At 41.2% G+C, this 27820-nt stretch overlaps 1 long non-coding RNA gene across 8 annotated transcripts in view; it reads right to left on the bottom strand.

The window, feature by feature from the left end:
• LOC105079549 (uncharacterized) overlaps positions 1-27820 on the bottom strand; it is a 575211-nt gene that overhangs the window by 361345 nt on the left and 186046 nt on the right. The window lies entirely within an intron of this gene.

The following is a 27820-nucleotide window of genomic DNA, read 5'->3' on the forward strand; positions in this document are numbered from 1 at the left end:
GAAAGACAAAAAAAAAAAAACCACATTAATAGTTTCTAATAAGTAACTCCTTTACACCAAGCAACCCTTTTATTGAGTTACGTTGAGGTTTAAATGAGATATTGCATGTAAATTACTTATAAAAAAAAAACCTAGTCAATGAATATGCAATAAAATGTACTTATTAATTGTTATGTATCACTTATTGTGTTCTCCAACCCACTGAAACATATGAGGCAATCTGAGCAGGTGGAGGATTTACGACCTATTCTTCTGTACTCGGAGTTTCAATCTTCCTTTCTTAAACAAGTTGTACTTCTTATACAAAACTTTCTAAAACTCCTAGATCAAAGGTTAGCAAACTTTTCCGTGAGGGATAGTGAATATTTCAAGTGTTCCAAGCCTGGAGAACTCTGTCGCAAATGTTCAACTCTGCTATTACAGGCACAAAAGCAGCCACAGACAATACATGGACAAATAGCTGTGGCTGTGTTCCAATAAAACTTTATTGACAAAAGCAAGCAGCGGGCAGGATTTCAGCCAAGAGCTGTAGTTTGCTGACCTCTACTTCAGATCAATACTAAGTGCCTGGCACGCAGCCAGTGATCCAAAATGAGTTTAGATAGGTAAATGAGTAAAACAATGATTTGCCCTCCTCTGAATTCCCTCAGCCCTCCTATCTAATCTAATAGTAAATTTCATGTCCTCGTATTATTCAATATAATTTCATATGTGTCTTCTTTTTCCATGAATGAGAGAATACTGAATATGCCTCTTGTTACTTTGCAGTCAGACAGGACTGTAATTGAGATCCAACTTTTCCATTTGGGCAAGTTAATTTCCCTTGAACCTCTGTTACCTCATTTGCAAAATGGGGATAGGGACACTCACTCATAGTGGTCTGCGGTTCGGAAATTATGTAAGCACAGTGCCAAGTGAATGGTAGACAGGGATTAGACTGCAGTCCTGGAGACAGGGACCTCTTTTTCAGTTTTTTATCAAAACTTTCTTATTTTTAGTCTTCCTTGTTGCTTTCTAAGTGGATAGGAACTGGGAATGGTGGTGATTCTGGGCTGGCACATGCGGGAAGGAGGCTACAGACTGGGAGGCACGCCACATGCTGAATTGGCTCAGACGCTGCTTCCTCTCTCTAGCTGTGTCCAACTTCTGAGGTTTTGCAAAGGGCTAGGGAAAGGTCCCCACCCTCGGCTTGAGCTCATTGCTCACAGCAGCTGTTCTGTGAGCTATGGATAGTAATATGTTCAAGACTTATGTTTGAAATGCACAGTTGAACATTTTAACACTTCACTGTCTAGGTTAAACTCTTTGACAGATATACATAGGAAAGCTTCACACCTTCTTCATAGTGAACAGAAACTTGAAGTGGGGACATGACCAGTCAAAGAAGGAAGATGTCCCTACTATAGTCAAAAGACCAGGAAGATCCTGGGGTTAGAAGACACAAATAAATGGTCCTAGCACTGCCTCTCACTTGCTGTATGACCCACAGCAAGATGGACCCATCTTTTCTCTGGACCTCAACATTTTCCAAACCTCAGTAAGTTATTTCCCATCTTCATTATTTTTATCATGTCCATGTATCCCTATACTATTATTTTTTCTATACTCCAACTAAATCAAATAATTTATTCTAGTTAGCCTTGTCTTTACAATACAATAGTACCCATTGTGTAATAGTATGGGTACACTAATCATATTTCTCTATTACACATCATAATAAATACTTAACATACCTATTGAAATATAAATTATAACTATTATAATAAAAATGTTCCTTCATGTGTCATCTAAAATCACCACCAGTGGTGGGTGTTTCCACTTCTGGAAACACTGGCTTTGGTGCTGGACATGTGTGTGGTTTCCACATTACATAATTCTTTCATACTCCCAGGAGCACCTGGCACCGTGTTGGGCACACACATGGTGTATGAAGCCCTTACGTGTGTATAATGCTTTATAGTTTTCAAAGTACTTCAACATGTTTGAAAAGGAGAAGAATGTGGAGGAGAGAACCTCCTTGAAGGTTTTTATAAACCTGACAATGGAGAGGAATAACTGGAAGATCCCAGAAAAGGAACAAAACCCATCTACCAGGAAGACTCTCTTGACCATCCAACACTGCTTCTCACTGTGAAGAATATATTGGGTCCCAGGTGAGGGCAGTGGTCTCCCAGCAAAGAGCCAACTCATTTAGAAGGTGTTGGTTCTGGTCCTCTCACCAGAACCTTGAGTTTTTTATCATCTCTTAAATTGGGTCTTGCTCTTTGCTACTCACACACTCACCAGTAAGTTATCTGGCTGGATTACTAGGAGAAAGAGAGTCACGGAATTCTAGGTAACTTCAAGGCACTATTAAAGCAATATTTTTTTACATTATTACTAAGCCTAATGCTATGTTAAATCTGCACTTATGGAGTTCATTCTAAAGCACTTGATTGTGCCCAGAAGAGAAATAGTCTTACAAGTAATTTTCTCAAGCACGCTTGAAGAAAGGGCAGTGCATGGCTCAGTAAATACAACAGCTTGGACAGTTATGAGCTATCACACTAAGCTGAATCGACTTACTGATACAACCTGAAATGAATGAGAACTATCTATGAGAGACCATCTGGAAGGCTTCAGAGACTCTGATTTTATGGATGTTTTGTGCTTATCAACATATAGGAAGACTGATGTTGTCTGCTATCCGAGGGGATACTACATGACCCACATAACTTTTGATTCAATTTGTTCAGATTAACTATTTAGTACCATTAAAATCACTTAACTTTTAATATCACAATTTGTTTACATAGCAGTTAGCTGTTAACAGAGCAGTGACATAGCAGTTAGATGTCTTTAGGACATAACCGATAGTAAATTAGGGTGAGAAGAGGTATATTTTGTAGAAATCCCTTCATGTTCTTTTATCAGTTTATGGTCAGATGTCTTCCATTAGTTAATCTAAAAGGCTTGAACTAGTCTATGCTTCAAAGTGTGTCCCAAAGTCCAAAGGGGACTGAGCTGAATCTCTGGGTGTCTTCTTAAAGGAGCCGCTTCCTTGGAGCCACATATCCTACAGAGAAAGCTGAACTTCTTAGTAAAAGATTTTGAGGTCACATGTGTTGACCATTTTGCCAGTAACTTATCTGAGTTTTGCATCATCTTTTCCAATTCACAAATCATCAACTGACTGCTAAAAATTTGACTGTAATGTATTCACATTATCTCATTTAATCCTCACAACAGCACTATGAGGAAAGTGTTGATGCCAACCTCTTACCAGGTGAGGGGACTGAAGTTCAGGGAGGTTGAATAATTTTTTCTGCAGTCACACAGCACCTTGAGCCAGGATTTGGTTCAGTGTTAGAATCTGACTCCATAAACAGAAGGTCTTAACTGGGCCAAATGCTTTGACTCCAATACTCATTCAGCATAGCCTTGTCTGTGAATTTGTACCCATGAGGTTTCATAAAAGGCAGTCCTTAAGCAGCCTCATATACCAACAAGAGTGACTCGAAACTGGGACACACCCCTGAGTGGGTACACAAGGACTTTGCAAGGCACACAGAACTTGAAGAGTTTAAGGGAATCAATTTCTAGATCCTCAATTCGTAACAGGCAAGTCTTGGAGATATTGCAGGTTGGGTTCCAACACTACCAAAATAAAGCAAGTCACAGGAATGTTTTGGATTACCAGCGCATGTAAAAGTTATGTTTACACTATAGTCTGTTAAGTGCAGCAGCATTATGTCTAAAACACAATGAATATACCTTAATTTAAAAATTCTTTATTGCTAAAAAATGCTAACCATCATCCAAACCTCTAGTGAGTTGTAGTAGTAACATCAAAGATCACTGATCACAGATCACCGCCACAAATATAATAATGAAAAAGTCTGAAATATTGTGAGAATTATCAAAATGTGATGCAGAGACATGAAATGAGTGAATGCTGTTGGGAAAATGGCACTGGTAGACTCGCTCAAGGCAGGGTTGCCATAAACCTTCAATCTGTTAAAAAAACAAAAAAAACAAAAAACCCACAGTATCTGTGGGGTGCCATAAAGCACAGAGCAGTAAGACTGGGTATGCCTGTACCAGGATTGATCTGTCTGAGTAGGTTCCTGAGGCTGGGGATCTCTTCTCCCAACCCATCCCTTTATAGTCTAGACAGTGATCTCCAAACGTTTTCAAGGAAACTCTGCTTTTCACCACTCTAAGTGAGGATGGTTCTTGAGCAAGAGAGAGGCCCCCCCTTCTGCCTCCCAAATTGCTGGCTGAGGAACCTGTCCTCTGAGGAGAGGCCATGGAGCAACAACCAGTCTTATCTCGAGGGACTGAGTTGCCTGTTTCTGTATGAGATGGACTGGGCCAAAATACAGTATGATGGAATTAACATCATTATTTTTGTATTTGGAAGGTCAATGCTATCTCATCTGAGCATGGGTCACATAAACAAATGCATCTGTTGTACCAATTCTATCTTCCTTCCGGGGTCATCATTTCTTGGGATTTAGTGACCACATGTACCTTGTATTCCCATATAAAATCGTTCGTGTGAGTCAGAAACACCTGCATAGGTGTTATTCTCTCAAAATTAGTCTCATTAGTTTCAGTTTTCCAGGATTAAAATACCCATAGGCCACACAAAGCTAATTTAAGTAGTTTATTTTCATTCTCTAGGCAGCTGATTGATTTTCTATCACTTCCTCCAATTAGGAACTTGAAACTCTTATCTTAGAATCATTACTCAAATTGCAACATTTACTAAAAGGGTAGGGGTATTTTTGCCTTTTGTCTTTCGCCTGTTCACCATAAGTAATGGTGGCAATGGGCAAGTTAAATAAAGGAAATTGTTCCACTTTTTCCAGTTTTGGTATTTTTTTGTGCAAACTTTTAACTATATCCTAACATGGAAAAGAAAACTAAGGGTTATTAAGACCAGCCCTTTTAATTCATTTAGGAAACACAGATACATTTAGCTGAAGCCAAGTAATTATTGCCCAGGTTAATACTACTAACTTCCTATAGAATGAGGCAATCATCTGTGGCGAATTAAAATTGTAGCCTTCAATTACAAAGATCCAGTTGGTTAACAGCCACCACTAATTTGCAGTTGATAAGACTAGAGTGTGGCCCTGTGTACAAGACTGAACAGGCAGGTCCCAGCTGCTGAAGCATTTCACCCGGCCCACGTGAACTCTTGGAGGCCGGAGGCATAGAGTTTGCCACTGTGGAGCTCTTGTGCAAGGTGTATGACAACGTGAGAGCTAGAAAGAGCACCATTTGCCTTACGGGCATCCCTATGCAGCCGGGAAGGACTGACCACCACGCTGGTCCTGGACAAGAGCAGCAGAAATCACTTCTCACCCCCTGGCAGGGCTGAGGTCTCCAAGGGCCAGGCTTGTTTCGTTAGGGTTGCTCTTCTCGGAGTTGTTCTTGTTGACTGTCTCAATGTAGTGAGTAGGAGAGGACTGAAGAGACAGGATATTGAGCCGGGCATGCTCAACTTATCGCCTCTAGACAATATCCCTTTCCCTAGGCTCAGTCCAGTCTGCTGGGAGGCAGTTAGGAATCAAACAGGCTTGATTTTGAGTCAGCCACCTGCTAGTTGGGTGACCTTGTAAAAGTTATTTGCTCTCTCTGAACCTCAGTTTGCTCATGTGGAAAATTATAATAATAACAGCGACCATCCCTGAAGGTTACTATGGAAAGTAAATGGAATAATGCACATAAAGTGCTTAGCACAGTGCCTGGCATGATGTAAGGATTCTGAAAGGAGTAGCTATTACGTTATGTTGTTTTCCACATATGCCTCTAGGCCACCATTCTGACCTGGGATGGTACATTCCCTTGCTTTCTCCTAATTTGTCTGGACCTTTTCAGGAACCACAGATACACACATTTCCCATCCGGCCCAGAATACTCGCACAGGTCTGCTGATCTCAGTTTTTCCCCTTTTTTCCCTACCAACCTCTGTTACCCCATGCATGGGACCAATAATGTGCTTATTTACACATTCCACCAAGCATCACTGCGCACCTGCATGGACTGAACGCTGGTACAGGCTCAGTGGTGAGCAAAGCATTCAGGGCTCCTAGTCTTTCGAAAGTTACAGTCTAGCAGGAGACACAGTACAGTTAGCAGCAATATCAACTGAGTCAGGAAATACGAGCTGCCATGTGAAGACATAGTAGGGCCACTTGTCCTCATCTTGGGCAGGATGGGTGGGGAGTCAAGGGAGTTTAGCTTTGCTTTCTTCCACAGCAAAGTCTTGCACTCCCAGTCCCAGCCATCTCTCTCCAAAGTACAAGCCTCCGGTCACCAAAAAGACCAAGTAAGCAAATGGGAGATATGCCAGGATCAGCGAATTTCACGTAGAGTTAGCAGCACCCACTCAGATACAAAGCATAGGGTATTAACATGGTTGTGTCTGAGGAGTCAATCCATAGGCAAATACATTTTAAACTTCACGGCTCAAACTCAAGTCTTCATGGGAATGCCCTGGGTGACATTATGATTGCTAGTATATCATTTAGAAAAAAATTTTAGACTTTTAAGCCAATTTTTCTGTAAATAACATGAGATAGGAACTTTTTTTTTTCAAACAGATAACCAGTATCTCCACACCACTTTCTGAATGATCAGCCCATCTCTCACTCATTCATTTTAAATGCCAACCTTCTCCTAAACAAAGTTTCCATTTATTTATGAGTATATTTCCAGGCTCTCTGTCCTGATCCATTTGTCAACACCACACTTTTCCAATTGCTATAGTTCTATGAGAGGTTTTGATACGTGATAGGGCAAGGCCTCTCTTTGTTCTCTAAAACTTTCTCGGATGTTTGAAATCCATATTAAATGTCTTTACAAAGAAGTAAATCTAAAAGTCTATTGTCTTCCCTACGTCTTAATGCCAAACTCTAATTTGTGGATTATGCGTTGCTTTTCATTATCTATTACGTCCACCACTATTACATCATCTCAGATTCTGTCTGTTTATATATGAAAAATGAGGTGGTAGAAAAACTATGGGTTTAGAAATCAGAGGATCTAGCTGAAACCAGGCCCTGCCATTTGCCAGCTGTATGACCTGGGGGATATCATTTACTCTTCCTGAGCCTCAGTTTCTACATTTATAAAATGGAGCTAAGAACAATCTGTCTCATAAGTTAGTGTGAGGATTCTGTAAGAGAAGGCAATGAAGATTTTACCAAAGCCCCTGGCCCACACTCACAGAGATACTAGAAGCTATGAATGTGAAAAACAGGCTGTGATTTTTTAAATGCTACATAGTGTTCAGTATCACTATTGGAGAAATTGGCTTGAAAATTTGATGGCTGAATAAAAGCTGCTCCTGGCACAGGAGCTCTGTACAGTCTGTGGCCTTCAGGCAATGGAAATTTTGATGGCCACATCTTATTCTGTGGCTTCTACTTTTAAGATGTTTGAGTAGTTGGCCACATGTCCAAATCTTTGGCTTTTAGGCACAAACCACAAAGGAAACCCCCAAATTTGAAAGAGTTTATCTGTCAAACTCAAATGGGCGGTGGTTCCACCTGGGGTGTCATGTGAGAGTAAGACAACACATAACGTAACATGTGAACAGGATAAATCAAGGGTGCCAGGGTCTGCATCCCAAGAAAATTACTTTATTCATGATTATCAGGAAACCAATCATTTTGGCCTGTAAATAACTCCGTGTACAGTAATGTGGTTGTCATCTCATATTTGCTACTACTCAACTGGAGGAAAAGGAAAATGCAGAAGTGTGAAAATAAGTCCATAAATATCTCTTAAGAGACTACTGCAAATTTAATTAACTGAGCAATTGAGTCAGACTTCTCTCAGTTTAGATCTGAAATATGAGGGCTTCCTTCAGAGCTTTATTCTTGTTGGAACGGGGCAGGGCTGGCTGGGGCAGAAAACAAAACAAAACCAAATGTTCCACTAAATTTTAGCTCGGCCATTAAGGAGGGATTAAAGGGAAGAATTATTCTATCCCTTATAATCAATAGAGGACACTAAAAAAAAACCTGCCCCCAATGGGTCTATATTTCTTCAAGAAGTAGGACAGCGCCCAGTAAACAACTCCAGTGCATTAAATAAACGTCATGATCCCTACTAAGCGTAAAGCGCTAGGCATTATAGGAAATAATATGGTGCCTAAGATGTGGTCCCCACCCTCCAAGGTCCCAACACCTAGAGGAAGATACAGGTGTGCGGGTATACGTGGATCACAAGACCACGTGGCTGAGTCCCTGTGGCAGAGGCACAGGTCCCATGGGGAGGACGAGACAGGGGATGAGGAGAGGGTCTTCATTCACCGGGCCACATTGTAGGAGTGGTCAGGAACACTGAATTAAAGGGGGCCTCAAACAAAATGCAGCCTCCTGCTGCCACGTGTCCCACACAGAAGCAGGCGGGGCCAGCCATGCCCACAGACAGACAGCTCTTCCCTCTCCTTTTTCCTTTTCTTCCTCCTTCTTTCTGCCTCTTTTCTTTTCCTCTTCCCTCTTCACATTCCTCCCCTTCCTATTCCCCTTCCTTCCTTTCCATCTTTCCTTCCCAGTCCTCTCTCCCTCCCTTCCTTCATTCCCTGTGCTCTCTGGCTCTCATGCCCACCTACCCACTCACTTTCTGTGTCTGCCTGTCTGTCTGTCTCTCCAATTTATCCAACAAACACACCACACAATAAAAACTATTCTCAGTATTTCCATTTGGGGGAAGGGAGCATTGGAGGCCCACGCTGAACTTCCGCCTGCCCTGTTTTTCCCACACAGCGTTCACCGAAGTCCTGCCCTGGGGTGGGAGGGATCTCAAGGAGCAAGCGCAGGCTAACACAGCAAGGCCAAGTGCTCCGTTTCCCAGACGGCTGGCCAGCTGTGCTTGTCTGCTCCTCTGGGGTTGGGGGGCTGAGAGAGGTGTTGGGGGTGGCGGGGGGAGCCCAAATCCCTATCTGGAGAATTTCCCACAGGCTGATTCAACATGAGAGCATGTCTTGGAGGAGCTGAGTTTTAAGCCAGGCTTTGAATACAGCACAAACAAGTGTCTGTTTGGGTAAGTGCAGACATGAGGTTAACCCCAGGAAGGCCCAGCTCTTCACTCCATCTCTACCCTCTTGGAGCAGCCAGACCTTTCTATCTAAGGCATTGCTGCTTCTAATCACTCTGTAAGTTTCTCATCTTCCAGCCCTGTACTTATGTCATGTCAGAGAACTCAGAAACAGTGCCAGGAATTTATTATTCCCAGAGGATCTGGGCTGAGATTGCCATAATAATACTTGAAATTGTAACAAAATCTGGATACTTCACAAAAAGGCACCTGTTACCTTTTTTGAGAAATATGTTCTCAGAGCATTCCTAAATCTATTTTGAGCATCTACTTTAAGCATCTTGGTGGTAATCTGTGTCAGGCTTGTGCTTCTAGTAAATGGTATATTTCTTTAGGATTTATAATCATAGTTTGGGATAATTGGCAAGGAATATCACCATCAGCTGGCTGACAGCACTGGGCGGCTGAGAGTGAGCTCATCCAGAAGGGGGCAGCACTTACAGGGCTCTAACTGTATGCTGGGCACCGGGCGTTTCATGATTCATCTTGGCAAAATCCCTGTGAGTTGGGCACTGTTAGTGCTCTCCCTTTACAGGCCAGGAAACAGGGGACAGAAAGGGGAAGTACTTTGTGCTTTAGGTCATTCAGTCAATCAGTGTAAGGCAGAACATCAGGTCCATGAGGACAGACATCTTTGTTTTTTTCCCTACTACATCCCAAGCTCTGCACAGTGCCTGGCACATAGTAAATGCTCAGTAAACACTTTGTGGATGAATAAAGCAAGATTGCAACAGAAACCCAGCAGTCTGGCTCGAGTCTGTGCCCTTGGTGTTGAAGGAAATCAGAATCTGTCACCCCAAAATATGCCACTTTGGCATGAGAGTTACTTTGAATTGAAGGTGACTGAGAAACAGCAGATGCAGGGAAAGTTCTCTACCTTCCCTCTTGCCACAGGGAATAAATTTTATTTTGTGAGAGTGTGCCCTAGTCCCCTCTCTCATACCAGGAAGAGCAGACAACTTTAATTACTGGAGGTAGTGTCTACTGAATCTGCATAAACAAATATTACTGAAATCTTATCTTCCATTAGTTTCCCCCATGTATTTACTTTCCTACAACTTGCTGCCCTTAGAAGCCCAAAATCGTTTCCTTTGTCTTGTCACTTCTCCGCAAATTTATGGCTCTTTGTTAAAATCATACATAAGCTCTCAGCCCAACTATTTCTTTGGGTTTTCATGTCTTTTTCTATGAGACCCCTATATACACACACAAATTAAAATATTAACATCAAATAAAAATTGTATACTTTGTATCTTGTTAATCTACTTTTGTCAGTTTAATTTCTACAGACCAGATACTGTGTCTAAGAGGGTGGAGGGAAAAAATTTTCCTCCCCATAGCACAAACTGTCATTCCTCTCATCTCTATTCTTTCTGTGTTTCCCCATCTTTTTTCTAGACTGGTGGTTCTCAAACTTCAGCTTGCGTCAGAATCACCTGGAGAGCTTCTTACAGCACAGCCCCACCTCAGAGTTTCTGACCAGTAGGTCTAGGGTAGAGTCTGAAATTTTACACTTTTAACAAGCTTCCTGGAGCTGCTGAGGCTGGAGACCACACTATGAGAACCTCTGCTCCAGGCCAGAAACTCCCTTTTAAGCCCCACACTTTTATAAAAACAGCATTTTCCTTTTTCCACCAGAAGAAAGAAAATTCATCTTGTTCACAATGTTGAGGGAATAACTCAACATTGAAAGAACAACTGAAAACTTCCCCATCTCCATTTCAGCAGAAGCGTACCTTAGTAGCAGCAGGAGTTACTGCCAGAGTAACAGAGAAAACCATCATTTATAATTAGAGAAGCTGGATTCAAATCCTGGCTCCTCCCTGCTTCACTAGAATGGCCCTGGGCAAGCCAGTTGACCTTTCTGCTCATCCTGTGAAAAGAGCCTGTGAGTAGCCTCTGCCTTTCATACACCCTGGGGCCACTGTGAAAATTAAGAGATAAAACAAGGGTAGCACTTGTAGACTCTAAAGGACTGCAGGACCAGTGCGTGTTATTATGTAGTCAGCTCATAAAGTCATAATGTTGGTCCTGAAATCAGAATTAACTCTGGTGGGTGATGGGTGAGTTCAGAAGGAAGCGTGGGCTCTCTTTATATACTGTACAGCTAAAACGAAATGAAACCACGAGATGTTTCCAAGTAGAACATGAAAATTAAAGCTATATACTTCCAGATGAAATATACTTCATTATCACAGGCCAAACATAAAATAAATAGGGCAGAAATACAGCTATCCATTCCCATAAAGAACAGGGAGGAAATTTGGGGAACAATTCCCGAGTAACTTTAAATGGCTCTTCTATCTTTTTACTGCAGAGCCAAGAAGGGCAGAAAATTATGACAAACTAATTATTATGATGGATGGGGAGCCAGTCCCTAACGCTAGCTACACTGCTGGAGCAGAGAGCAGCTCCACAGCTCACATACTTCAGTAGGCTAGACACTCTAGATGATAATGGGCAATACAGATTAACAACATTATGTTAAAACAGGATAATTATTCTTTTTCATTTCCTGGTTCTTTCCCACAGAACTGGTCCTGCCTCACATTTTTCTGTTTCTTGTTTCTAAAGTGCTATCTGTGTGCATCACACAGGCTCCCCTCCTGCTAATTAAAAGTGATGTTGTGCTTGTTTTTCCTGCAGTTTCCAACAGCAGGGGTCCAGGGACCCGAGATTGATGAAACCTCTGCAAGGGAAACGCCCTTTCCAAAAGCAAGATGATCACAGGAGGATCAAGAATACAAAGCAAACAAGCGCTGCAAAAATGAATTCTGCTTTTCTTTTTTTTTTTTAAAGTGCTTTTTAAGAGAAATTTAACAAGTCAGTGTGAAGGTGACGAGCTTAGAATTAAGAGATGGGCATTTTTCACTTTGGTTAGAGATAAATTCCAGACAGCATCACATAATTAAGCAGCCATTCAGCGAAGCAAAGTAATAAATCCCTCCCTCCCTTCCTTGCTTCAGGTCGTCAGTTAGCCTATTAAGCACCTGCCATGTGCCTGGCACTGAGGTACATACACCTGGGGACACACAGTGTGGTGGACAATACAGACATGAGCCCTATGATTCCAAAGAGAGAGATAAAAAAAAAAAAAAAGAAAGAAAGAAAGGCAAATATACAGAATGACTACAACTTGTAATGAAGGTCCATGAAGAAAAGAAACAAGGGGCGGGGATGGAGCCTGTCAGAAGGAGGCTTCTTTAGGGAAAGCACTCACGGAAGATGCCTCTGGGGAAGTGGGGGATTAACTGAGACTCGAAGGACTGAAATGAGCTAAGAATTCAAAGTAGGAGAAGAGAATGATCTAGGAAAGAGCCGCATTTGTGAGGCACAAAGGCATGCGGCACAGCTCTCTTGAGGACCTGAAGAAAGTCAAAGAAGCTGAGGCTGAGTGAGCAATAAGGAAGAAGGGCAAGATGCAGCTGCAGAGACACACAGGGACCAGTTTGGGCAAGACCCTGTGGATTCTTTCAGGAGCAGGTGTGAAGTCTGACTCTGTGTGTAACAGGAACCCGAGGGATGTTTTCGCCAAGGGAGTGAGTGATGCGATGTTTTCTCTGAGTTGTGTTGAATGGAGAAAGGGCTGCAGTGGAAGTGGTGAGCCACTAGGAGGCAGTAGTTTCAGTGTTCTGACCACGCTCGCATAGCTCTTAGGCCACTCTCATTCCACTCGAAATTGCACCTTGAGAAGCTAGGAATGGCTGGAAATGCAGTTTGCTGGCTGGTCCTAGGAGAATGTCCCATACTAATTCATGAGCTCCCTCCATCAACAACTCTCCACAGCCACATTTCACAAAGATGTTGCCCACAATGGCGGCCCAGTGGTTTCAGCCCAACTGCCTGGCAAAAACATAGGAAATACATGCAAAGTACCAGGCCATGTTTCTACCACAGGAACTGTATTAGTGACAATTTCTAATACTGTAGCTCATGTTATAATTTACAATGTATTTTAAGACAATTGCTTCTAAAACTTTAGTATACATACAAATTACCTTGGCATTTTGTTTAAACGAAGATTTTGATTCAGTAGGTCCAGGGTTTGGCCTGAATTTTTGCATTTCTAACAACTTCCTGAGAGATGCTGAGGGCAGCAATCTGCAGATGACACTTGGAACAGCAGGACTGTAATGTTCCTTATCTTTTTGATTCTACATAGTCTTCAGGAAAGTTTAATTATCTTTATCATACAGATGAAAAAACTAATAGAGAGTTTTAAAAGGAGCAGTCATTAGGACCTAGAATGTAAACCATAGTTCACCAATACCAATTAGTTACAATTAGAAAAATCTGCAAGGCTATGAAGGGTTTTAATCCTTATGTAATCAAATTGTCATTCGGCAAATAGGTAAAAGAAAGAACTATTTAAACCCGACGTGATCAATGTATTTGCATGAGGATCAATTTAGGAAAAAAACAACGATGTTTGAGACTAACTATATCTAACAGATAGTTTTGTGTGTGTGTGATTTTGTTCATTTTTAACTGAGGTATAACTTACATAAAGTGCACACATATGAAGTGTTCAGTTCAGTTTTGTTCATTTTTAATTGAGGCATAATTTACATACATTAAAATGGATGGATCTAAAGTGTAAACACCACCCAAAACAAGACATAGGGCGTTTACATCATCCCAGGAAGTTTCATCATGTCCCTTTCTAGTCAGTTCTCTGATTTCTATCAGCAGTGGTAAGTTTTGTCTGGTCTTGTAATGAAAGTAATGAAAATCTTTTAGTAGGTACAGTCAACCCCACATCAGCGGGTTCTGCATGGGCGGATTCAACCAACCACGGATCATGTACTGTGTTTGGTCTTGATCTGTGATTGGTTCAGTCGGCAGACGTGGGAACTGCAGATGGGAGACCAACTATGGGACTAGAAAATCCACAGATTTTGGCACCCAGGGTGGGTCTGGGAACTAATCCCGCCTTTGATACTGAGAGACATCTGTACTTCTTTGTGCTAACTTCTTTCACTCAACTAACATTTTAAGATTCATAACCAGTAATTTTTATCAAGAAATATCCTATTTCTCACTGAACAATATCTGCAGTTTTCCTTCACTAAGATTTCCCACAGTGAAAGGTTTCCCATTTGAGGCTAAAATTATAGAAATTACCCACCTAGCAACTACTGAGCAGTTGATTGCAATAATAAAGTTTGGCCAAACTTGATCCCAGAGTAAATAACACTTCTGAAGCTAGTCTGTCTTCTGCTGACTGACTTTTCGAGTTGCTTAATTGCACATTGTGAATTTTCTCAGAGTGCCTCTTAACACTGAACACCGTAAAACAAGAAATTTTCTCAAGCAAAAACGAACAGCAATAGCAGTGGTATCTTTAAGACAAAGAAGTATTATTCAGTCTACTTGCATTCAAACATGCAATTTTCCTCAGCTTACTTTTTTTTTCTCTCTCATTCTTGGCAGCATCCCTAGCAAAGGCAGAAATTTTATTGAGAAATACAGAAACACACACAGAGCCAGAGTCAAAGATCCTAGCCTCCCACCAGCTGATCCAGCTAACGGATGCTCCTCTGTCAGCCATACCTGCCAATGGGTAATTTAAGCCCTTGATCAGCTAGCTACTGATCACACGGGCCCAAGTGGAGTGGACTGTACATTGTGATTCTTCCAGCGCCCTAGTTTCTGCATCTCTGAGATGTGAGAGTTCCAGGAATTAGATGGCAGACCACGCCTTTAAGGCTGCGGCTTAAACTCTAATGCTGCAGTCATCTCCTGCAGCTTCTTTTCTGTGGGACCCTCTGTTCCATTGCTTATACACATACACACCGTATGAGCACATAGTGTATGTAGAGAATGGGCAGAGCCACCTGCGTTTGATCCCTCCCACACATCTGACTTCTGCTGTGCTGACCACCAGCATCCATGCCAGGATGGATGCAAAATGGGTTTGGGAGGAACTTTTGTTTAGGAAGGAGTTTTTTTTTCATTTTAATTTTTATTTTTGTCTCTGAGAATAGGTGGTAAAATCATATTTCTCTATGTGACATGTAAGCTCTGAGGACAAACTGCTGTAGGAGCTAATTCTATAATATTGAAGAATTTTAGGGAGTAGCAAATTTTAAATTGTCCATTTGTAATTGGAAGGCTTGCCCTAAGAGGCACATAATGGCACATGCAAGAGAATAAACATTCTGTCCTATTTGTCTTTGTATTCCCAACACCTAGCCCAGGGCTGGGCATGGAGCAGTACTCAATAAATATGTGTGGAATCATAGGCGTTTTGTAAACCAAAAATAAAGTAAAATTGCACAGATGTTTAAAGGAGTGATAGAGCAGAGACTCCTTTCACTGACAAAGTACAGAATAATTATGGAAGAAGCAAGAAGACAACAAAAATATACTTTGGAAAAAAAATGTTTACATCAAGAAAGTTTCTGTTAAGCGATCCTACTCCTTTGTGAGACAAAAAAGTGAAACTATAATTTTTATACTTCCTATCAGTTTAAAATTTAAGCATTCATAGCACATGATTTTACCGCAGATAATTACTGAGTGACAGTCACATACAGATTTATTCAGTACCATTTAATCGAAAACGGATCCCACAGGCATTCACTAATATATTAGAACCACATTTATGTATTAGAATTTTAATCAAGGAATGATCACCTTTCTCACGAATACTGATGTTGATGGCACAAGTTGTCAAAGATGTGAAGAAATACTATTTTGAATGGTAAGCTGCATTTCTCACTAAAAAAACCTGATATACGATGCCACATTTTTATTAACTTTCCTTGATTTGGTCCTCTATTTTTTTACACGACCACTGCACCCAGTGAGGCAGGGACGTGGTGGAGAAGGGAGAAGCGGGAAGCAAGAGGCCTCCTTTCTGTCTCTCCAGCACAGTAAGTAAGCCCTCCGCTGGTTCCAGGCCCTTGCATTGACTTTTCCCTCTGCCTGAAATGCCCCAACCCCTGCACTTCATGGGGCCAGCTCATCCTCCTCCTTCAGGCTCCTGCTCTAGTGCTCTCTTCACAGAGGCCCTCCTCCGGGACCCCTCGGTCCCCAGTGGCTGCCTAAGTGACCCTCCACCTCACCACATTCAGCCGTGGCGTTGTCATGTCTACTATCTGTTGACTTGTCTGTTTCCCTCATTCAAGTGGAAGCTCTCTGAAGTTGAAAGGATTCTGTCTGCCTTGTTCACCACTGCATCCCCAGCTCCTAGCCAATGGCCAGGCACATGGTGCACACTCCATAAACATTAGAAGAAGGAATGAGTCAATGTGTGAACCCACCACTTCTATTTACAAAACACTGTAACTGCACACAACAGCGTAAGGCTATTTCTAAACCTTGCCTTCCAAAGCTTAGCGGAGGCAGGATGCAATTCGTCACAACTTTTCAGGTTCATTGGCTACTTCTTTGCATTCCTGTGGTGACAGCATAGTACACAGGAGAGAGCGACTCACATGATGTGGGTTTGGCTCATGTGACAAACGTGGGTGGAAATCAGAGGGCTGCTTCTCTAATGTTTCTGGGAGAGTTCACATAAGGTATTGTGCCATAATTCATAGCAACTTTTGAGAGTCTGTAGTCAACTCCGTGGACACCTCTGAGGTTGGCAAACCAGGAGACGTGCTACAAAGGTTAAAGTGAGGTGCCTGGGACGTTAGCCTTTTATTCAAAGTGCCTAGAGTATATAAGTGCATTCATAATAGTTTTTTTTTAATTACATTAACTCTCAGAGTAATTTATGCTCATCATATAAAACTGAAAAAAAAAACCCCCATTGCATTAAGATATCCAAAGAAAGTCAACGTAACATGTTTCAGTAGTGTCCTGTGGCTTTGCAAGGAGACTACCTAGATTCTAATACCAGTTTGGCCACTTACTGATTTTGTGACTAGGGTAGATTGCAAATGGCCACAAATTTCTCCCATCCCTGCATGCATGCCCCCTTACAATGTGACTATGCCACTTTTCCAACCAAGAGGTAGAATCTATTTCTTTACTCCTTGAATAAGGATTTGGCCCAATATGGCTTATTTTAACCAATGGGACATTATCAGTCATGACACACCAGCAGAGGCATGAAAAATGGTTGGGTATTTGGTTTCAGCCACTCTTGTGGCTAGAAACTCCTCCACTACCATGTGAACAAGCCTGGGTTAGTCTCCCAGAGGATGAGTGACCACGTGGAGTGAGGCCCAGCTGTCCCATTGTCCCAGTGAAGGCCAAGAGGTGGCAGTAAAGCCATCCTTGATCATTCAGCCCTGGCTGTGTCATCCTGGTCCAGAAGAATCGTGGCCAGGTCACCAAATTATGGCAAATAGTAAATTTTTTTTAAACCCTATATTTTGTTAGCAGAAGCAAACTAATACAATGACTGAGCAAATCACTTAATCCCTTTGAGCCTCAGTTTTCTAGTCTATAGAATCAAGATAATAATAGCACATTTACCACAGGCTCTGCTTCAAGTACTAAATGAGAGAATGTGTGGAAAGGATTTAGCATCTTATCTGGCACATAGCAGGTGCTGGATACATTTTTATTGATTTCTTTCAAGCTTAGAAAATGAAGAGTGTGTTCTATTATTTTCTGTTTTGCTTTGTTGATATAATATTATACTACCTAATATTTATCTGCAACATAAAACCATTGCCTCATTGTTTATTATTTAGGTTGTTTCCAACATCTTAATTTTTAACCCCACCAGGGTCACACAGAAGCACTCCCTCTGCCAGAAATGGAAGATGGCTTTTCCGGAGTATTTAGGAACTTCCATGAAACTGCTCCAAGGAGAAATAAGAGTCTTCCCCTGGAGCAGTCAGAAAAATTCTGGTATATCCAATAGAACAGTTTGAAGGAGTCAGGCTGGGGAAGGCAGGGAGATCCCCAGGGCCTGAAAGAGATGCTCTGAGAAGACCTGTGCTCTATGTGGCTAAGAAGTCCTCTGTTGCTCCATATCATGTGTATTTGTTCTGAGACTAAGAAGCTCCTGCTAGTGATGGGCTCATGGCAACCCTAGAATGAAGGGGCTCTTTCCCAGATTACTGGACACAGCTCCACAGACTTGTTGAAAGCTCCTCCCTGGGGTAAGGTCTGTATCATCCCCCAAGCAGGCTCTACGCCTGTCACAGCTGTTAGAATGCCTGACAGGGCTGCAGAGGCTGAGCCGCTGGGGCTAAAGGTCAAGGCCACAGCACGCCAGGCACACAGACTTCCTGTGGTGATTCTAGTGACCCACGTTTTCAGGGGTCCTGATGGAAGAATTGCTCCTCTGGTGTAGGCTACAGTCTTAGAGACGCCGAGAGAGTTCACTTCAGCTCTGCAACCTCATAAAAGAGCTTCCTAAGGTTTGAAGCCACAGGAAACAACCAGCTGTTGTTCAGATAAGAAGGAAAGATGAGGCGCTCTATAAGGAATGGAAAACTGTGAGCTTCAGGACAAAGACTGAAAGAGCTGGAGACTATTTCCGGTGCGCGTCTCTATCCTTAGGATGAAAGATAATAGGGATGATGATACCAAAACAGGCATTCCATGCATTTATGAATTGGTAAACCCGCTCCTACCACAGCCTGTGCTAAATCCTTTTAGCCACTACTTCTTAGCAACTGGTTATGCAACCCGGCCATGCTATCTGCTTTGACCTACTCTCCATGCATTGTTAAGAGGGGAAAATCTCTGCGGGAGCTAGACTCAATCAATATCCAAGTTCCAACCAATTATCAAGTTGGCCGCACCACAGTTTCTGCCACCAATTTTTGCCACAGACCTATAAGAAAAATACAGTCTCTTATTCTTTGGATTTATATCTTATTGTCATTCTATATAATTTATAGAATTTCATTGGTAAGTCCAGGACAGACAGTGGAAACAGATGACAATGGATTTAGTCAGCAACTGCCTTTCTTCATCAGTTCTCTGTAGAGAGGAGCTTTTGCAAAAATAATAGCATGCTCGCCTTGGTCTCAAATCCAAACACACCCTTTTACTTTCAGTCTTAGTGCACTTATGTGGCCACTTACTCAAGCAATCGACACACATGCTGAGTAGTTGCCTTGATATATTTATTTTATTTGAAAATTATTCCCTGCCTATTTTCAAAAAAACATTCAAGACAGCTTACAATGAAAGATGTAGAAGATAATGCAATCAAAAGCAATGGAAAGGAGGTATCAGAAACCATACCGAGAGAGTGGAGCTATAAATATTATAACTAGATTGGCTAAGATGGGGGGACATGCATTAATTTGATCTCTGACAGCACAGGAAACATTGTGATCTGCTGGAACAGACAAAAGATTTGGATTCAGGCAGACAGAATTCAGACCACTTAATGGGAAAATTCAGGCAAGTTACCAACCCTTCCTGAATTCCAGCTTTTTTCTACCCCAAGGCTTATAATAGACATGTCACAGAATTGTTGTGGGGAGTAAATAACAACACACATGTAATTAAAAAAAACACACGGGTGATAACCATGTGGCAGGCACTACTCTAAGCACTTTGCACGTATTGCTTTATTTCATTCTGACAATGATTCTATGATCCTTGACTACTATTCCAGTTTCACTAATTTGAAAACTGAGGCACAGAAAAGGTAATGAGATGCCTAATGTCACAAACCAGTAGTGATGAGGCCAGTATTTGGAGCTGGGGGTCTGGATCTACAGCCCATACTCTTAACCACTTGGCTATACTGTCTCTCATTAACTCAAATGAGATGGCGTTAAAATAAAAAGCAAATGGGAGGTATTCCCGTTACTCTTTTCAGCTTCCTGATAGCCAGTGCAAAGAGGGAGATATTTTATATGTAATAGATGTATAATATATGCATTATAATACAAATATGTAATAAAATAATCTATCTTTAGGGAAGACCCCATTGCCAGCACTGGTATTAAGTTACTATATCCTGGGATGCTTGCTCACCAGATAAAGTCCCGGCCCCCAGCTCCGACCTAGTAAAGATGCATCTTTGGGCAGGGGGTTGGGGGATGATACCACTGCTGATCTGAACCAACAAGTTCCACAGGAGATTCTCGGGGATGCTAAAGACTGTCAACCACTGAGCACTGCCCTTTTCCAGCACTTGACTGTATTGGTGAGTTGAAATGCAAGTGGGGTAATCCACAGCCACAGCTTCAATTACTGAAAATTATCTTCGTCAACTTCACCACAATACTCCTCATGGGATGCCCATTATCTATTCTGGCTGCTTGTCAAACCATGTGCTTCAACAAAATTCTATCACTGTTTAAGTAATGTCAGGGCATATGATTAGGTTATTTGGGGAGAAGGAAACTTGACAGTTTCTACCATGTGTTTGAGCAAGAAACCCCCTCACCAGCAAGAGGGTAATTCAGCTCAGCGCCACCTGAAGTCATCAAGAGTCAAGGCTGCGGGAGACGTCTAGAGACAGCTGTAACACCCAGATGCTAGATTTAAGCATTGCTTACTCTGGATCAGAGGTCTGTACCATGCACTTGAGGATTTTCTACAGTACTAAAGGTAAGAGCGATTAACTTGCCCACTCATTTCAAGCTTAAAAAATCTTGGATTTCAGCATATCTGCATCCAAAGGAATACAGCTGAAAGAAACAGAGTCAGCTCTTTCCCTTAGGAAATTATTCAAGGGAAGGGGAACAGCTGTGCCTTATGCTACTCTGGACTACGTGGTCACCAGTGACGCTGCTCAGCAGTGTGCCGTACAAATACTTCCAGTTCAAAGAGGGAACTGACGTTTCTTCTAATCTCTCCCAGCCCCACCTCAATACACACACACACACACACACTGACTACTTTAAGCTTTAAAATGCTAAGAGTGAACAAGGAATTTAAAAGGTGTTGCGCATTTTGAATTTACAGCAAAAAAGAGTTGCTACTTAAAAATTACCAGCAAGTATGTGTCACTCATTAAGATGTGCTTTGCACCTCAAGTGCAAGTTTAGCCCAACCTAACATGATGATTGGTCCATTAGGAACTTAGTAAATCTTTTTTGGACAAATGAATAAGAGAATAAATGAATTAGTAGATACCACTTATTTGTTAATCAAAAACTTAATATATAAACAAAAGACAAAATTTAGAAATTTATATAATCTCTAGGCAGAGGGTACTGGTTTTTAGTGTTGTAAAGAAAATAATTTGGCCTACATGTTTTCCCCTATTTATGCTGGGCATAACTGTAGACTCTAAAGCTTTTTTGAAAAAGGTAGAAAAATAAAAGAAAATGCCTTCACCATAAAACATTATCAGCAGACTTGAAATTCAAAATACATTAGAAACTTGGCAAAAAAGGAAAAAAAACCACTAGTTTTTCAAAATCACATCCTTTAAATGTTAAGTAGAACTATTTTGTGTTTTTCAATAATTTAATTTGCTTTTGTGACTGTTCTTTCCTTCTGATATCTCTGTCTTTTTTTTCCCCATTCCATTCCCACTATGTGACAGATATAAAGAATTAAAATAAGAGCTTACATCAAAACTATGTAAGACTCAACCATAAGGGAAATTTCCATTGTACCACGCATCAAAGTTGTCTCATACTCTCTTTAGAATTGGTAACGTCCATTCATTCAACAATTCTTCTTCATACTTCGTGGATATCTCAACAAATATTTACTAAGCACCTGCCAAGTGACAGGCACTGTGCTAGACACTAGAAATGGAACAGAAGACTCTTCCCCGACCAGATTAGGGAGGTCACAGACACACATTAAATGATCAGACCATTAACAAGTTACAGAGATTGTGATTAGGACCACATAGTCGAGTATGGATCGGCTGCTTTAAATAATAGCACCGCTTGATGAAGGAGTCTGACTTGATCCTACAGTTATGGGCAACGACTGTAAGGATTTTCACCTGGAAGTGACACATCAGCTCATTCATAAAAGGTAGCTCGGGCTGTGCTGAGAGGAAAGGGTTTAAGTGAGGCAAGGGCAGATGCTGAATGACTGATGAAGGGTCTCCTGTAGTACTATTGTCCAACACACGCCATATTCCAGGTGACAACTGTGGTGTGGTCTGGAGCAACAGCACCGGAGATGGGGAAGGTACGGGAATGATGACAGCAAAGCCCAAGGCTGCCACTTGCTGTGCCATTCTCTGTGCTTAAACGCTTAGAATGATTGACTCATTTCAACCTCATAATCCTGATAGTGAGGTACTATTATCATCCCAATTTTTTATCAAGGAAACTGAGGCACAAAGAAGTTCAGTAAGTTGTCCGTGGTCACACATCTAGCAGCTAGCAGCACTAAGAGCTCAGAAAGTCAGTCTCCGGAGCTCAAGCTCTTAACCATTCTGTGAGCTTGCTAAATTGAACTAGAACTTCTTCTGAATGCTCAGACAGCTACCTGGTCTTCCATAGTCCTGGCAATTTATTCATTCCCTGCCCAGTCTTTCCACTGCTATTCAAAAGGTTAAATATTTTCTCATGGGTCAACTCAAGAGAGAAGCTTCAGTGGGAATTCTCTCTGCCTTGTTCTTTATTTCCTACCCCCTTCCCAGTCTCAAAAATGAATGTGTCTTGAAATTGCAGGTGTTGACCTATTCTGAAAACTGGCCTTGGAATTTCTTCATATGAAATTCTTTTCTGCTCAAACCATGGGTCATAGAACAGAGCTCAGCTGTGAATTCTGATGCTTCCATTTGAAAATATTTGTTAATGTTGAGAATAAATATGACTCATCAATCTTGGGTAGTGCATGTGGACTGAAGAAAATTGTTCATTTACAGGGTCACTTCACTGTAGAAGCCTGAACAGAAATACCAATTTAAAAGTTATGACCCTATTACTGAATTTACTATTCTAGACTGTGTCCCATTAGAATGGACTTGATGGACCAGAGGCTGGGCTGGCTGTGAGTCAGGTCAGATGTCTGCAGACCTGGAGAGCAAGGAGTCTCATAGGACCTGCCAGGTACCTGCAGTGCTCCTGATGAGGTTAGAAAGAAAAGTGTCAGATAGGTCTGCTGGTCAGGAGGAAGGGGAGGGAAGGAAGAAAAAACCCAAGGTGGCCAGCAGTCAGGGATATCCAGGAAGCCATGACTGAGATTCACTCCCTGAAAGAAAAGTTAGAGGCAAGACGATGGTTCAGACCTGAGCAGGTACTAAACACTGAAGAAGAGAGTGTTACAAACAGAGTTTCATGATAGGACTGAGACACAAGATGAAACACACCCTTGCGTTAGCAGCTGGAGTAGAGATCGAAGCTCAGTTACATCGTATGTGGTGGTTCTTTCAACCAGTCAGCACTTCCATGTGCCAGGAACCAATGAAAGGTTTTGAGATTCACAAGTTAACCAGTTTACTGTGTCTGCCTGGGAGGAACTCATCAGGCTAAGCATAAGCGTTGTTCCTCTTGGAGAATAGTGGCACATGATCAAGGCAAGAGTAACATTAAAACGGGCTTGATTCAGTGTCATGTCCTGCTCATCCTGGGGGTCAAGATTACTCTCACCCTTCTGCAGTTAAATGGCCCTTGCTTGGAGATCAGAGGGAAGTAGGTTCCAAATATTTCCCAGCTTTTCTGAACAATGTCTGTTACTATGAAGTCAGACCAGGAGCCATGCTGTCTCTGTAAATGAAGCTGCTGGGTAGAGACAGTTACAACAATGAGCCTCTTGTTCAGGGGCTGTCTTACACTCTGCTTTCATTCTTGTCCCTCCCCTGCCAACTCCATTTTCCACCTGAGAGTCAGAATGATCTTAAAAGGTAAATCCATTCACAGGTCAATCATCTACTCAAAACTCCCAATGTGTTTCCATGACTCTGAGAATAAAGTCTAGACTCCTTACCACAGGCCCACCAGCACCCGCTGATCTTCCTGACATACCTCCTGTCACTGCCCCTTCTCACTGTGCTGCAGCCACATGAGCTTTTCTCCAGTTCCCAAATGCACCAAGGTGATCCCTGCCTCAGTGCTGGGACCACACATCCCCCGATGGTTGGTTTTTCCCATCTTTTGGCTTAACCGTCATCTCCTCAGAGACACCTCCCTCTGTGGCCTTTTCCCCACAAACCACTCCAGTCCCCATCTCTAGCTTCATTTTTTCCCACAGGACTCTGCACTCACTGAGATGACTTTATATATGTTTTTTTCGTTTGTCTCCCTTTCTCACCTGTTACACCCCATGGGGACAGGAATCAGTTTGCACTCAGCACCGTATCCCAGCGCCTGGAAACGTGACTATCATAGTAGGTGCTTAAATGCTTGTTGAATAAAATGAAAGAATCACAAAATGACCACAGGCTCCTTCTCTGGAGTGAATGTGTTATGATAAGGTCTCAGTTTACAAGTTCTGAAAATAGACCGTATAAAGAACAAAAACAAGAGGAAAGAATTTATTTGTCCATACAGTTGTTTTAATAAGAGCTAAAATATATAGTTACTAAGCCCCATCTTATACATGATATTTTAACTCCATACTCTGTAAAAAGAAAATTGTTGCTGCCAAAATTACAGAAATGTGGTTTTGATTCATAATAATGAATGAATTTCTAAATCAAATGAATTAGAAACAGTTCTAATAAGTTGTTAAATCTTGTTTATTTCTGGGACTTCACTGAATTTTCTTTTTCATGAAATTATTATTTAAAGTTCTAGTTAGTGAATTAATGTCAATAATTTAAATGAATTTCTTTATATGCAATTATCTTGGATTGGAAGGCAATAAAACAGTTGGAATTACTTTTAACAAATTGCACATTCTTTCCCCTTCATATACTCCACTGTTAACATTAGGGAAAGTCACTGCAGTAATTTCATATTTAAAATGGAAGCACTTAGTTTAGACGGAATTATAGAGCTAAAAAAAAAGAATCCACATGCTCCTTACTTTCACCTTAAAGAAATAAAAACACCAAGAGGTCATGATTCCCTGGTAAGTGGTATTCAGTCACGCTCTATGTATTTGGATTTTGTTTTAAAAAAATTAGATTGGGGAAAAAGCATCCCAGAGACAGAAGCTGAACTTTGAAAGGATAAATAAATCAATGCATAACGCATTTTCAAATTCATGAATAACTAATCAGTTCCTTAACCTGTAGAAGTATTGGGCATTTTTCCCTTGGAGAGAGGGGGTTTACCTACTGTCTTGGACTGTAAAGGCAGTTACAGGAAAGGGTTAGTGATTAAAGAAGAAAAAATATTCAACTGAAATGTCTATTTTTAACTAGTGGATGATTTAGTCAAATTTGAAGATAATATTAAAATGTTATAGGCAACAGTTGAGACTATATCCTTAGGCTGCAAACCATGGTCTGTCATTAATTTTTGCTGTTTCCAAAGTCAATGAGCAAATGCAAAGAAAAAAGCTCCAAAAACTGGTTTATCTTCTATGAAAAAGTAGAGCAGATTAGACATACTTTATTTACTTTAAGGATAATGACATTGATCCTTTGGAATTCAGAATCAAAATATACTAAAGTAAATCATGAATATAAAGCAGGAGAGCAAAATGGATCAAAAATGGGGCTCTTGTCTGGACACTCAGCACATGGTAGCTTTTGGTGGACACAGATTTCTTTTGTTAATAATCATTCATACCATTAACTTACCAGGTGCACATCCTACTCAAAGTGAAAGCCCTGTGGACAGTTGGGTAATGTAACAGAATAATGAAAGCTGTCAGGATAACAGGGTAATGTAACAGAATAATGAATGTCAGCCGGATGCATTCAGTCTGGAGCCAAAAGCAACCTGTTCACATCATTTAGCATATATTATATTAAGTCGAGCCCAAAAAGTATACCTGTACCTCGGAACACAAAATCTTGCAGGAACATGTAAACATCAGCCAAATGTAAATAAATCTAATCCTAAATCTATCTGGATTAATAACGATATCTAAAATTGCTTAACTGTCACACAAACCTATGAAGTAGGCACTAACATTACCCATATTTTGCAAATGAGGAAAACAAGGCATAGGGTGTTTGGGAACTTTATCCAAGAGCAGACAGCTGATACCTGGCGAAACCACACTTGAACCAAGGCTCTCTGGCTCTGTATTTCCTACCCTTGACCATGATACGACTCTACAACCCCTACGGAAATTCTTGTATTTATTTAACTGTCATCATTTTACATGAATAAAGTTAGATTTCTTATGAAAAAGCCATGGAACCCTGATGCACAGGTACAGGGGTTGGGGGTTGGCACAGATAGAAGTTGTATACGCTCACCTACTCCTTCTAACCAAAGCGCTTATCAGGCTTTCCCCACGCACAATGCTGCCCTCAAATAACTCATCAGTAATTGAAGTCTTTTAAGTCACATTTTAACTTTTCAAAATACAGGGGGGTTTTGGTCAGAAAGTTGTTTATCCTCACTCACATGCACTGAATTTGCACCTGACACTTACAGTCCCAGTCGCAGGTATATGTCTGATTCGGTGTGGCTTTTATGCACACAATTAAAATTCTTAAGGATTCAGTTACCAGTTCTGCAAATATAGCCAACATCTCTACGTTAAAAAAAAAAAATGCCCTGAGAGTCACAGGGTGAATTCACATAGAGGCACCACAAATGGTACTACTCAATTTCCAATATGTCCAAAGAATCGAGACACTCTTTGGGTTTGTTATATTAATACTTACACTATATTTTGTGAAAATGTTTGCAATGTCCTTCAGTTGCATTGGACCAATACAACCCAACATTTTTCAACAATACAAATTAAACAGGTCTCTGAAATGAATTGCAGATGTTGATTAAAATGGAATTGCCTAACGTGTAGCATTCGGTATACATTTAAAAATATTAATTCAATTAATCTTGGGTGGGAGGAGAACAAAACAGCCCTTTCAAAGCCACGCACAAAAGAAGAGAGCCTCTGCTTGAGATCTTTCTTAAAAGTCCTTCAGTTTTATAGCACTCGCAGCATGGGTTTCTCTCAGCTCCTGTGCTTAGGCATTTATGTAACTCTGGGAGGACAGAACACATATTAGCCAAAGCTACTGACTTTGATAAATCACCCGAGCTATATAGAATGCAAAAGTATATTGTAAGGAGAAATGCAATCCTGTCCGTGATAATACTTTGAGGTCTCCAGGGAAAGGCACGTATTTAAATATGGCAAAAACCTAGGAGTGAGACTATCAGAACAGCCAGAATATAAGTTTCGGCTCCACCAAGTGGCAGATAGTGGGAGAAGGTGGCCTGTCTGCCTTCATCCTTCTAAAAACTGTCCATTTGCAAACCACTGCATGCCACTGATCATCTGGTCTGTAGATAGTCATCCTGGCTACTCTCCTCTAAAGGGGACCCACCATACCAGGTTTGTTTGTTTTACCATTTGTTTTAACACTAAAACCGTACTATGAACTTAACACTTTCCAAATGGCCACGCTACAGAGATGAGTTTGTACGTACCAGTTTGTACTTAACAGTAGCCTGTAGCCAACCCCATCTTCTCATCATTTTCAGATACTTCTATACCTTAATGATATTGCAGGAAAAATGATGCACTAAGGTCAAAATATCAAGTCCTAAGTTATCTAACTAATTAACTGTGTGACTTTGAACTTGGCCTCTCTGAAGCCAATAACCCCCGCTTTATCTGCTTCCTTAGGGGACAGAATGATCTAATGAACTAACAATGTACTGAAAGTGCTTTAAAAAGGTAAAGTGGAATTTTTCAGTAATAGTGCTTCTATTGGAAAAATACTGATTATATATAAAATAATCTAAAATATGCCCTATATATAGTTTAACACTTTAATATGCATGCACACCTG

The sequence above is a fragment of the Camelus bactrianus genome, chromosome 17, assembly GCF_048773025.1.
Source record: "Camelus bactrianus isolate YW-2024 breed Bactrian camel chromosome 17, ASM4877302v1, whole genome shotgun sequence".
In the NCBI taxonomy this organism is placed as follows: Eukaryota; Metazoa; Chordata; class Mammalia; order Artiodactyla; family Camelidae; genus Camelus; species Camelus bactrianus.